The sequence below is a fragment of the Magallana gigas genome, chromosome 3, assembly GCF_963853765.1.
Source record: "Magallana gigas chromosome 3, xbMagGiga1.1, whole genome shotgun sequence".
Lineage (NCBI taxonomy): Eukaryota > Metazoa > Mollusca > Bivalvia > Ostreida > Ostreidae > Magallana > Magallana gigas.
The window spans coordinates 2071511-2084138 of NC_088855.1; the positions used below are offsets into that span (position 1 = coordinate 2071511).

The 12628-nt window shown below is 37.0% G+C and overlaps 1 protein-coding gene and 1 long non-coding RNA gene across 4 annotated transcripts in view; one reads left to right on the forward strand and one right to left on the reverse strand.

The window, feature by feature from the left end:
• The window catches only part of LOC136273505 (uncharacterized), a 41524-nt gene extending 34691 nt beyond the window's left edge, over positions 1 to 6833 (forward strand). The window contains exon 3 of the long non-coding RNA XR_010711665.1: positions 6740 to 6833. This is a non-coding gene — a long non-coding RNA (uncharacterized lncRNA). The remainder of the gene's footprint in view (positions 1 to 6739) is intronic.
• The window catches only part of LOC105338195 (uncharacterized), a 410054-nt gene that overhangs the window by 204430 nt on the left and 192996 nt on the right, over positions 1 to 12628 (reverse strand). The window lies entirely within an intron of this gene.

Consider the following 12628-nt stretch of genomic DNA (forward strand, 5'->3'; position numbering starts at 1 on the left):
TTCACCAAACTTGCATGGATGGTGCGTCTTATGATACTGATGCACCAGACAGGCTTGAATGCTGAGTCTGAGGCATAAGGTTTTGAATGCTGGAGGTGGTTTTAAGAGCTGGTTAAAGTTTTTGTTGCAGGTGCCCTCTGATGATAATATCTTAGTTACTCTTGGTCCTTACTTCACCAAACTTGCATGGATGGTGCGTCTTATGATACTGATGCACCTGACAGGCTTGAATGCTGAGTCTGAGGCATAAGGTTTTGGATGCTGGAGGAGGTTAAGGTTTTTGGAGCTGGTTAATATTTTTTGAGCAGGTGCCCTCTAATGATTATATCTTAGGTACTCCTGGTCCAAACTTCATCAAACTTGTGTGGATGGTGCGTCTTATTATACTTATGCACCTGAACGGCTTGAGTACTGAATCTGAGCCATAGGTTTTGGATGCTGGAGGAGGTTAAGGTTTTAAGAGCTGGTTAAAGTTTTTGAAAAAGGTGCCCTCTGATGATGATATCTTAGTTATTACGTGTCCTAACTTCACCAGACTTCCATGGATGGTGCGTTTTATGATACTGATGCATCTGACAGGCTTGAATGCTGAGTCTGAGGCAGACTAGGTTTCGGATGCTGGATGAGGTTAAGTTTTTTTTAACAGGTCACATGTTACATAGATAATAGTACTATTTCAAACTTGCATAGTTGATTAAACTGTAATATGAATGAATCGCAGAGGAAGCTTCAGACGCAGAGCTTGATCTCCATTATCAAGGATGCTAAAAGATAAATCTTAGTTATTACAGGTCCTAACTTCACTAAACTTGCATGGGTGATGCGTCTTATGATACTGATGCACCTGATCATGACAGGCTTGAATGCTGAATCTGAGCCATAAGTTATGGATGCTGGATGAGGTTTAGTTTTTTGGAACAGGTCACATTTTATAAATAATAGCTTAAATAGTTGATTTCACTATAATCTACCGTAATGTCTCGTGTATAACACACACTTTTTTTCACCCCAAATTTACTCAAAAGTGGGGGGTGCGTGTTATGCATAGGACCTAATTTCTACCCCGTTTTTTTCAGGACATATTCAGCTATCCCCAGCTACACTAAGACAACCAATATCATGTCATGTATTGTGATCTACCGTTTACAAAACGATTGGGTCGATTAAAACATCTTATTAACGATCGGGTCGATTAAAACATCTTATTAACGATCGGGTCGATTAAAACATCTTATTAACGAATATTCACAAATCCTTTAAAAAACCTACATTAACAAATAAATTTAGCAAACTTTGTTGTTTATTGTGTTCCTGTGTTACATTTTGACAAAGCATCTGATGCGTGATCAATAGTTACGCAACAATTTCCGGTAGCATATTTTGTGTCTCGTGCCCGACGATATAATGTAGTAAAGTGATATTACATGAACTTTGGTAAGTAAGGTTAAAGAAGTTTTAAAATAAAATTGTGTTTCCCATTTTATGTTCGATTTCTTTTAAGTTTAGTTATTGAATAATGAATTCAACTTGAAACGTTTACCGGTAATTGAATAGACAGTGTCACTGATAGGGACTCATTATACGCTCCGCTTCACATAGAACACCGTTATACTTGATCATTGTTTATTTAGCAATAACAATAGCACAATAAGAACAGGTAAGACAAGGAATATCTTGATTGTATACATATAATACATGACACACTCAAACATTATGTAACTTGTAAACACTCAGCACTAGCTTTGATGTACACGGTTAATACGCTTTCAACAATTATTTCGTTTATTTCATTGTCGACCCATAGCCACGTCTTCTTCTGTGAATCCGTAGAATACTTCTTTCTCACAGTCGCTGTCAAAAGGATGTTCGTATTTTTCCTCTGTCCATGGGAAATCGCTGTCTGCGTAGATATGATCGTCGTCTTCATCCTCGTCTTCTTCTTTCTCGTTGTCGCTCTTGTCATCCCAAAGCAGGTCGTCTTCAATCCCGTCCATGGCGTTGGAGATCCCACACTTCTTGAAGGCTTTAACTATGATCTTCTTAGGAAGCTCCAACCATGCGTCTAGAATCCACTGGCATATGGTAGGGAGATCTGGCTTCCTGCGTAGTCCCCCTTTGGTGTAGCTATGGTCCCCATTCAGCATCCACTTGTTCCATTTTCTCCGTAGACTGTTCTTCATGGGCTTGTTGATGCTCACATCTAGTGGTTGCAGTATGCTTGTCATTCCTCAAGGGATGATCGCTGGTGTCATCTTCTTCTTTAGTAATTTCTTTGTCTTCTCTGTCTTGTGACATCTGAAGGCGTCCAGTACAAGTAGGCTTGGCTCGCTGGGTCTTGTCCTCTTCCCCCATACAGTCTTGATCCAGTCGTGCGTCAGGTCTTCGTCCATCCATCCTTTTTCGTGTACTTAAACTATCACTCCGTTAGGAAATTTCTCTTTAGGCAGAGTTTTCCTCTTGAAGATGACGTATGGCGGCAGCTTCCCTCCATCGTCTGTACACGCAAGCATGACTGTGAATCTGTTCTTTTCATTTCCCGTTGTCTTAATGTTGATAGTTCTCTCTCCTTTGGTGGCGACTGTAGTGGTGTAGGGAATGTCGAAGGTTAGTGGCGTTTGATCAGCATTCCCGATCTGATCAGGGGCGTAGTCGTTCCTTTTTCTTTGCTGTATAATGAACCGCTGGAAATCTGTGACTTTTTCCTCGTAGTCTTCAGGCAGGCGCTGGGCTATGTGCATTCTTCTTCTCATTGACAGTTTGTGTCACCGGAAAAATCTGTAACACCATCCCTGGGAGGCCTTGAAGTTCGCAATCTTCATCTGTTTGGCGATGATCTTTGCCTTGATCTTTACTTCTCCCATGGATACGCCAACCCCCTGCTGCCGCACGTCCTGGATCCAGGCGTTGAGCTGTTCTTCCATCTGTGGGTGGAAGGTCTCTCTGCCTCTCTCTGCCATCTTCTTCTTTGGGAGTTGTTGAAGCCGGTCTTTCTTCAGCCGCCACTGTCTGATGTTCGCCTCGTTGACCTTGAATTATCTACCCGCAGCTCGGTTGCCTTTCGTCTCAGCATACTTGATTATCTTCAACTTCTCCTCTGTCGTGTAGGAAACTCTTTCTTTACCCATCATTGAATTCTCAGATGATGTTTGATACCGATGTAAATCATACCCCCATATTTATGTAAAATTGTAAGAACGAAAAACAATACATATTTTGTAACTCCGCCCATTTAATTATTATAAAAAGCGGCTTGTGTTTTTTTAAGATGAGACACTGACACTAATATCGCTTGGGCTAAGTTCCGATCACAAAATTACAAAAATTGCGCTTGTGTTATAAAATTATTATTAAACATCGATAGTTCTGTGGGAAAATTACAAAAATTGCTCTTGGGTTATAAAATTATCATTAAACATCGATAGTTCTTGGGAAAATGGTGGCCGTCGATTTTCATTGTATTTGCTATGTTCCGATCACAAAATTACAGAAATTACGCTTGGATTTTAATATTATCATTTAACATCGATAGTTTTGGAGGGAATGGCGGTCGCTGATTTTTGTCATTTTTTGGGTGCGTGTTATACATAGGACCTGCTGTTTTTTTTTACCAATTTTAGGTCAACTTTGGGGGTGCGTATTATACACGAGTGCGTGCTATACACAAGACATTACGGTAATTGAATTGCAGAGGTTGCTTCATATGCAGCGCTTGATCTCAATTATCAAGGATGCTAAAAAAAATCTCCAACCTTACTCAAACTAACTTGATAGGTGTGTTTGGTTAAATGATATAACATGATTCCTATGATATGGTTATTTATGATCAGGGCTCCCACTGGACCAAATTTCCCTTTCGCCACTTTTGCGTGTTGTTACGCGGCGCAAGATGTTCATTATCTAATACTTCAAATTCAACACTTATATTACTGAATAATATGTTATAATGTTATATTTATTCCTTAATATCCAGTAAAACATCTACTATAAACCAACACTTATTTCTAAATGATAAAAAGATAAATTGTTTGATATATTTTATTCAGATAACAGATTAAAACATGTAAACATATAACATCATAACCTATGTGTTACATAAATAATAAATAAACTGTCAGTAGAACAAAGCACTACAGTGACTACACTAATGTTTATAAATATTAACACAGCACTACACTAACACTGCACAAACACATTTCACATCACATTTCACTTGTTCACAGATATCATCACTAGTCTGGTTAAAGTTCACATGAAAAATCCTTCTGGCTTTCAGGGATGACCATTTTCTGAATGCCTCTTCATAATCCATTTCTTCCTTTCCACTGTTGATGGACAGTCTCATCAGGTTCTCCAATGTTGTTGGCGTAAGGCAACTTCGATGGGAAACCAGGGTTTAGAAGCTACAAGTTTACGTTTCCCCATATTGACAAGCCAAATGTCAAAAGTAAATGGGGTACATGGTCAAGCAAGATTATCATATTTATACTGTAGCGCACTGGACATTAAAGAAAATTAATTATTTGCGTTGATATGTCCATATCAATGACGACCGACTGCAGTGTTTTGAAATTTCAGGAGAGAAAAGCAAACAGAACCCAATTATAGAAAATTTTAATAAATAGTTTCAACGTTATCCAAAAACAAATGTTCAGGAATACGGTTGATGTATACATATTATACGCATTTATATAACCAATTATTTAGCGATCGGTGCGCTGGTTACGATTTGACACTAGTATGGAGACGATAACAGTATAATGAGTGAGACCTTAAATGCTTTAAAAATTGACCACAAGCCGTGTATACAACCGTCTCGTGCCCGATTACATAATTATCGACGTCTTGCAGCCAAATATTACCTGAGGCTATTATCTGGCCAGAGCTCTGTGTGCACTGGAGCGACACGAGATTTCCGGTCGCGTGCGATGACTAAATAAACACACTCTGACTGAATAAACAGGTGTATATTTTAAATGAAAACTGAACGCCGATTTTTTATACCATTTTATTACAAAAAAGGATTTTCGCCACATTCAAATTTCTTTTCGCCACATTTGAAAAAATTCGCCATTGGCGAAAATGGCGAAGCCCAGCTCGAGCCCTGTTTATGATATGATACACTAATTGTTTAATATGATACAATATAATATGAAATGTTATATTGTAAAAAGTTATATGATACGATATGATATTGTATCAATTTTTTGATGATATGATATTGTATCATGATATTGTTATGTATAGTATTGTATATTATGATACAATATTGTATGATATTGTATTATTTATTATTTTATTACTGTACATGATATTTTTTCATATGATATTGCAATACATGATATAATTGTTATTATTGTATCATATTATTATAATTATACAATATTGCATTATATATAATATCATATATTGTATATGATACAATAAATTATCTGTAATTTGTGATTACCTATGTTTTTTTCAGATTCAAAGTATTGATTCAGAACCCTTTTCTTTAGTTTTCTTGGTATTCAGTTCAAGGCCAATTTGACTGGCATATTAATGGCTAAATATTTACGATTTCTCTTGCATATGGTCTTGTTGAGATGACAGTAGTGCAATTTCATCGGCAAAATCGAGGTCCTCTAAAATTGACATTATGAACCAAGTAATGCCTCATCTCTTGTTTTCTACAATACCCAGTTGATGGCAATCAGAAACAAAATGGCAGAGATAATCCATCTATATCTGACTCCTGACTTGACTGAGAACCAGTCTCCTTGTTAGTTAGAATGACTGCACAAACAAAATGTGTATGTACTTGATGAAGGATACAAATTTCTCTGGCATTTCATAAGCTCTTACTATTTTCAAAGTGTGTTTCTGTGAATACTGTCAAAGGCTATCTTGAAATCTATGAAATTTAGGTATAGTGGAGTAGTGTTTTTTTTGGCACGGACAAACAAATTTGTTTATATGAGCACTGGACTGGACGTGGTATTTTTTTTATTTTTGCAAAGTGTATATAATGTGGGGATCGGCGATTTAAGACTTTTTAATTGATTAAATCTTAGTCACACTTATGCTTTCCTTTAATGGTCATTAACATCTATCAAAACAAGCATTTAATTCAAGTAGAGTGTAACTTCAAGTGACATGTGAGAGTTCTTAGACATGATGTTACAGACTAATTATTATGTCAACTAGCCCTGACAAGAAAGGTAGAAGATAACAAAACAATAAAAAAAAAAAAAGTTTATGACATAATGAAAATGGAAAACTGATTTTTTAATGTTTTATATGAAAAATAATACCTGATTCTGAATGAAGAAAATAAACATATGTCAACTGTTTTCTCCAGGCTGGTTAAATTTTAACAGGGCTGACAATAATCTAGCTGTACAATACCCACAAAGTTATTTTTTACAAGATAAACAATAGAATAGGATTCATGCATGATCAGATAGGATTAATGCACGATAGAACAGTATACATGCACGATACATTAGGAGTGATACACCATTGGAAAGGATAAACAATGTTCATGATAAACCTTATTTATAATCGTGTTAAAGGTCTTACACAAGGAAATAGCCAATCAAACTGAACTTAGTCAATTGTAGTTCCATATATATGGAGACAATTTCTTTTCTTTCTTCCTTTTTTGGCACCTTATTTAGGGCCTATAGTATTGATTTTGGACTCAGTGGCGAGGAGAATTATTTGAATTGTCACACTAATTTCAATGGAATTATTTTTTTAGATGCGCATGATGCAACTTCCTGGATGGTGCTGAGCCTGTTTGTCAACATGTGGAACCCACATGTACTTGGGGTAGGTATGTTTACTCTCAATTATCTCTCTTAGAAACCGCAAAAGGCGTTATTTTTCTGATCTAAAATTTTTCTTGAAGCATTTAACTAAAATTTCTCTTTCATGAATTATATGCTGAGAGTATAGTTAATTAATACAAGGTTACCAAAGTGCGACAACATCTAACACTTAGAGACAGTAAAGATGAGAAGGTGCGCGGAGCCAGGGTGAATCTAGAAGCAGGCAGGAAGTGGTCTGTTCAAGACACAGTCCGGGAAGCAGAGTTACGCCTGAAGCAAGCAGACATTGTGGGAAATGTAGCAGTCGGAAGACTGGGCCTGGGAACAATTACATCAACCAGATGGAGAACAGCAGGCAAAGGAGTGCAAAGGAAGCTATTGCAAAAGGAAGTCCGGGTGATGGAGGAAGACTCAAGAATGGTTAAAGCAGTAGGCATGAAGAAACAAGGAAGCTGGATGAATTGGGAAGCAGTAAGGCAGAGGAAAGTGACCTGGAATGACATATGGTCGATGGAGCCAAACAGATTGCAGTTTCTCCTAAGATCAGTATATGATGTGCTACCAAGTCCAACAAATTTGGCAGTATGGGGCTTAACTGAGGACCCAAATTGCAAACTTTGTGGAAAACCAGCAAATTTGGAGCATATATTGTCATCATGCTCCGTAGCATTGTCTGAAGGCCGATATACATGGCGGCATGACCAGATACTTTCGGTGCTTGCAGACTCTCTCGAAAAAGCCAGGAAGAGACCACCACCAAAGGACAAGCGGCTCAAGTTCATCAACTTTGTAAGAGCAGGAGAGAGGGAGAAGACAGGCAGCACTGGGGAGGGTAGAGGACTTCTTGGCACGGCAGGAGACTGGCAAATGCGAGCTGACCTGAAAACCAGAATGCAATTCCCAACGGAAGTAGCATCCACCAACAAGCGACCTGACATAGTGATCTGGTCTCCGTCAAGTAGGCAAGTCATTATAGTGGAGCTGACAGTTCCTTGGGAGGAGAGAATGGAAGACGCATATGAGCGGAAAATGGGGAAATATCAGGAGCTTGTGGCAGATTGTCAGGAGAGAGGGTGGAGAGTATGGTGTTTCCCAGTGGAGGTTGGCACGCGGGGCTTTGTTGGACAATCCTTGTGGCGAGCCCTGAGAGTCATCGGAGTTATTGGGTTAGAGAGAAGACAGCTCATAGGGCGACTAAGCAGAGAGGCAGAAATAGCATCGTTATGGTTGTGGAGAAGAAGAGAGGGACAGTGGGGAAGACAGTGAGAGACAATTGTGAATGTAAGATCATTTCACAGGCGGATAGCTGGATGGTCCCGGGCTGGGAGCTGATCACCCCAGTCGGCGCACCTCTGGAGGTTGTAGTGGACAGCGCCGAAACAACCGAGGAAGGAGGATCCACCTGATGACGGGATCATCACGCATCTATACCACCAAGATGTTTACAGGACTTCCGGTCACGTGATGGTGGTAGAGTGAGGGAAATTTGAGTGCTCCGCAAATTTTTTAAATTTTGTCACTTAAAAGCGTTAAATAGCTTCCAAAAAAATTCAAACTGAAGAAGAAGCAGTGTCCTATATGGTTTATAAAATTCTGTGACCGTACTGTGAGTATTTGTAGAGTTTTTGACTTTGTTTCCTTTGTGAAGTGAAAAATCTACGTGAGTTCTCGCTCACCGAACTGTCGGAAAATGGATGGTAAACAAAAGCAGGATAAGATAGACAAGAAAAACGAAAAACTTCCAGCTGACCGTATCAGTAAAGTAGCAGACAAAAGGTTGGTACAGCAACATCTGAGTTTAAATTTGCAATCGGCACCGCCGTCCGTGAAAAGTTCTCTAGTGTCGGATAAAAGGCCGACAAAACAACAACGGACGAGCAGCTCAGACACCGAGCCTTCAACACCTACCCTAGGTACAGATATGTCAAATGAACTGAAACTTATACATGCTAGTTTGACCGAAATCCGAGAATCAATGGTGAAAAACGCAGATATTAAAGACATCGTAACCAAAATTGTGTCAGAAATAAAGAGCGAGATCAAGAAGGAAATTGTTGAGGAAGTAAAGGCAACTTTAACACAAGAACTCACAGAAAGCGTAACGGTACAGGTCAAAACTGAATTCGAAAACAAGATCGACAGCAAGACAAAAGAATTTGAATCGCATACAAAAGATATCGCTGATGGCGTGAACATGGATTTAACGGCTTTGCGAGAAAAATTCCACGACCAGCTAAAGGAATTGAGAACATTGAAGGACAGTTTGAAGCGGTACCAGGCCATGACGGAAACTGCCCTCACACTTGCCAACAACAATCAACAGTACTCCCAAAAGAATAACATCAAATTTCTGGGCTGGAAGGAGCAAAGGCAGGAAAACCTACGGGAGGATCTGTGTTCTATTATGCGAGAGGCGGCGGGCGTGACCATCGACCCATCGGATATACTGGAGATACACAGGATCCCGGGTGCACAAGGAAAAACGAGGCCAGTCATCGCTAAATTCAGGAATTTGGAAGTAAAGGTAAAGATAATTAAGAACAGATCAAAGGAAGAGGTGAAAAAAAGATTCCTCATGTTTGACCATATCACGCAAATGAATTCCGAACTTCTGCGCGAATTAAAAAATGACGATCGAATCCAAAGTGCATGGTATTACAATGGAAAAATCTTCGGACTGGACCAGAAAGGAGATCGTCATAAGTTTGACATATTAGACACTGTCGGAAGGAAGTTTTAAAAATCCTAATGTGAAATTCTGCGGGGTGTCCTAAATCGATCGGGATCGAGATTCGAAATATCTTGACTTTGTTGTGACTGGTGGTGATCGGAGTCGAAATACTCTAAAAACAATGAATGAGTGTGTGAATGTAAGATCAGGTGCGTGTGTATTTGGGTTTAACCAGGGGCTGGTAAGTGGTTGCTTGCTAATAGGAAACTATCCATTTGTTTATTACTTTGTTTTATTTTTATGCTGTTTTTGTGTTCGTGTTCACAAGCTTATGCCATCGACTGACAATATTTTAATACAGGTAGCTATGATGAACTGCCAGAGGTTCACAAAACCTTCGAAAATATTCTCTACTCTGTCATTCTATATTGCTTTTTACATTATTTTTTCCAATGCCACAACCAGATAACATAACAATAGCTACTGTGAACTGTCAAGGGCTTGCAACTCTCAGTAAACGTAAAGATGTTATTAATTATTACAAACAAAAACAATATTCAATAATTTGTTTTCAAGATACACATTTTATTCCGGATAATGAACCATTCATTGAATCTCAGTGGGGATATAAATGTTATTTTAATTCTTACATGTCAAATTCAAGGGGTGTTTGTATTTTTTTTAACAACAATTTTGAGTTTAAAATCCATGGTGAAAAGAGGGACATTGGGGGTAATTTACTTGCTTTAGATTTGTCCACTGAAGATAACAGGGTAACCCTCATAAACATATATGGCCCAAATTCAGATAACCCTCAATTTTATGAAAATATTAGAGATATATTTTTAGAATTCGACAACGAATACTATATATTATGTGGTGATTTTAATTTAGTGTTAAATCCTTTACAGGATTCCCATAATTATTGTAATATAAATAACCCTAAGGCTCGTTGTAAAGTTTTAGAAGTCATGGAGGATTTACAACTCCTTGATTACTATAGAGTTTTGCATCCAGATAAAAAAGCTTATACTTGGCGTAAAAAAAATCCATTAAAGCAAGGCCGTCTTGATTATTTTTTGATTTCTAATAGCTTGTCCAATTTAGTTGAGAACTGTGTAATAAAGCCAGGGTACAGGTCAGACCATTCTATTGTTTTACTTGAAATTAAATTTAATCCCTTTAAGAGAGGACGTGGTCTTTGGAAATTTAATAATAGTCTTTTGACTGATAAAGAGTATGTGTCAAAGGTCAAAGAAATTATTCATTCTGTAAGTAGTCAATATTTAGAAAACACAGGAAGTTGCGATTTTCAGTGTAAAAATGGTATTGATGAAAGTTTATATTTGGAAGTATTAATGATGGAAATAAGGGGGGTTACTATATCTTATTCGGCATATAAGAAAAAGGAAAAAGACAATAGAGAAAAATTATTGCTACAGGAAATTGAGGCTCTGGAGTTAAATAATTCTATTGACATTGAATTGTTGGATGAAAAAAAAAATGCTTTAGAAAATCTTCGCAAAGAAAAATTACAAGGTCATATGATAAGATCACGTGCCCTTTGGTTAGAAGAAGGTGAAAAACCTTCGAAATATTTTTGTAATTTAGAATCCCGTAATTTTTTAAACAAAACTATAAAAAAAATTGAAGTGGATGGTACAGGAATGGTATATGACCAATCAGAAATATTAGACAATGTAAAAAATTATTATGAAAATCTATATTCATGCAATGATGCAAATTTAGTCAATGTAGATTTGGAGAATATTATCTATAACTACAACTCACCTAAGTTAGAAAAGCAGGTGGCCAAAAGTTTAGATAAAGACATTGTGGAAGCAGAGGTACTTACTGTAATAAAACATATGAAAAACAACAAATCTCCTGGAAGCGATGGATATACTGCTGAATTTTTTAAATTTTTTTGGAAGGATTTAAAACATTTTGTTGTAAGAGCAATTAATTGTATTTTCTTCAAAAAGGAGCTCCCCATCTCACAAAGACTTGGTGTTATTTCATGCTTACCAAAAGGTGATAAGCCTAGACAATTTTTAAAAAATTGGCGACCAATTACTCTTTTAAATGTATTGTATAAAATTATTTCAGGATGTATAAGCTTGAGAATAAAAAAAGTCCTAGACTCGCTGATATCAGATACACAGTCTGGCTTTCTAAAGGGTAGATACATAGGGGAAAACACTAGATTTATCTATGATATAATGTCTTATACTGAATTTAAAAATATTCCAGGTCTTTTAGTTCTTATAGATTTTGAAAAAGCCTTTGACTCAATGTCTTGGTCTTTTATATATAAAGTTCTAGAGTTTTTTGGTTTTGGAGACAATATTATACAGTGGATAAAGATTTTAAACACTAATTTTATGGCCACTATATTACAGAGTGGCTTTTTATCAAAACAATTTGATATACAGAGGGGTTGTAGACAAGGAGACCCTGTTGCTCCATATTTATTTATCCTATGTGCTGAGATCCTTGCAATGCTGATTAAGCAAAACAAGGACATAAAGGGTATTTGTATAAATAACAAAGAACACAAAATATCACAATATGCAGATGACACTTCACTAGTCCTTGATGGTTCACCTAAATCTCTTTTTGCAGCTTTAGATACAATTGATTTTTATTCCAGTTTTTCTGGCTTGAAGATAAATACTTGTAAGACAAAAATAATTTGGATTGGTTCCAAAAAATTTTCTGATCAAGTCTATCATCATACAAGATGGAAATTGGATTGGGGATCTACAACCTTTAATCTTTTAGGTATTCAGTTTTCAGTTGATCTTAAAGAAATTATAGATATTAATTTTGGGCTTCAAATCCCAAAAATTTCTGCACTCATTGAACAGTGGAAAAGAAGAATTCTTACTCCTATTGGCAGAGTTACTGTTATTAAAAGTTTGCTTATCCCAAAATTAAACCATTTATTTATTTCACTGCCTACTCCAAAAAGGGAGACAATCTTATACCTATATAAATGTATCTTTGAATTTTTGTGGAAATCTAAGGTAGATAAAGTTAAGAGATCAATTATAACACAAGACTATTTTTCAGGGGGTATAAAAATGGTGGATATAAACAACTTTATTACAGCCCTAAAATGTTCATGGATAAAAAGGTTAACAAA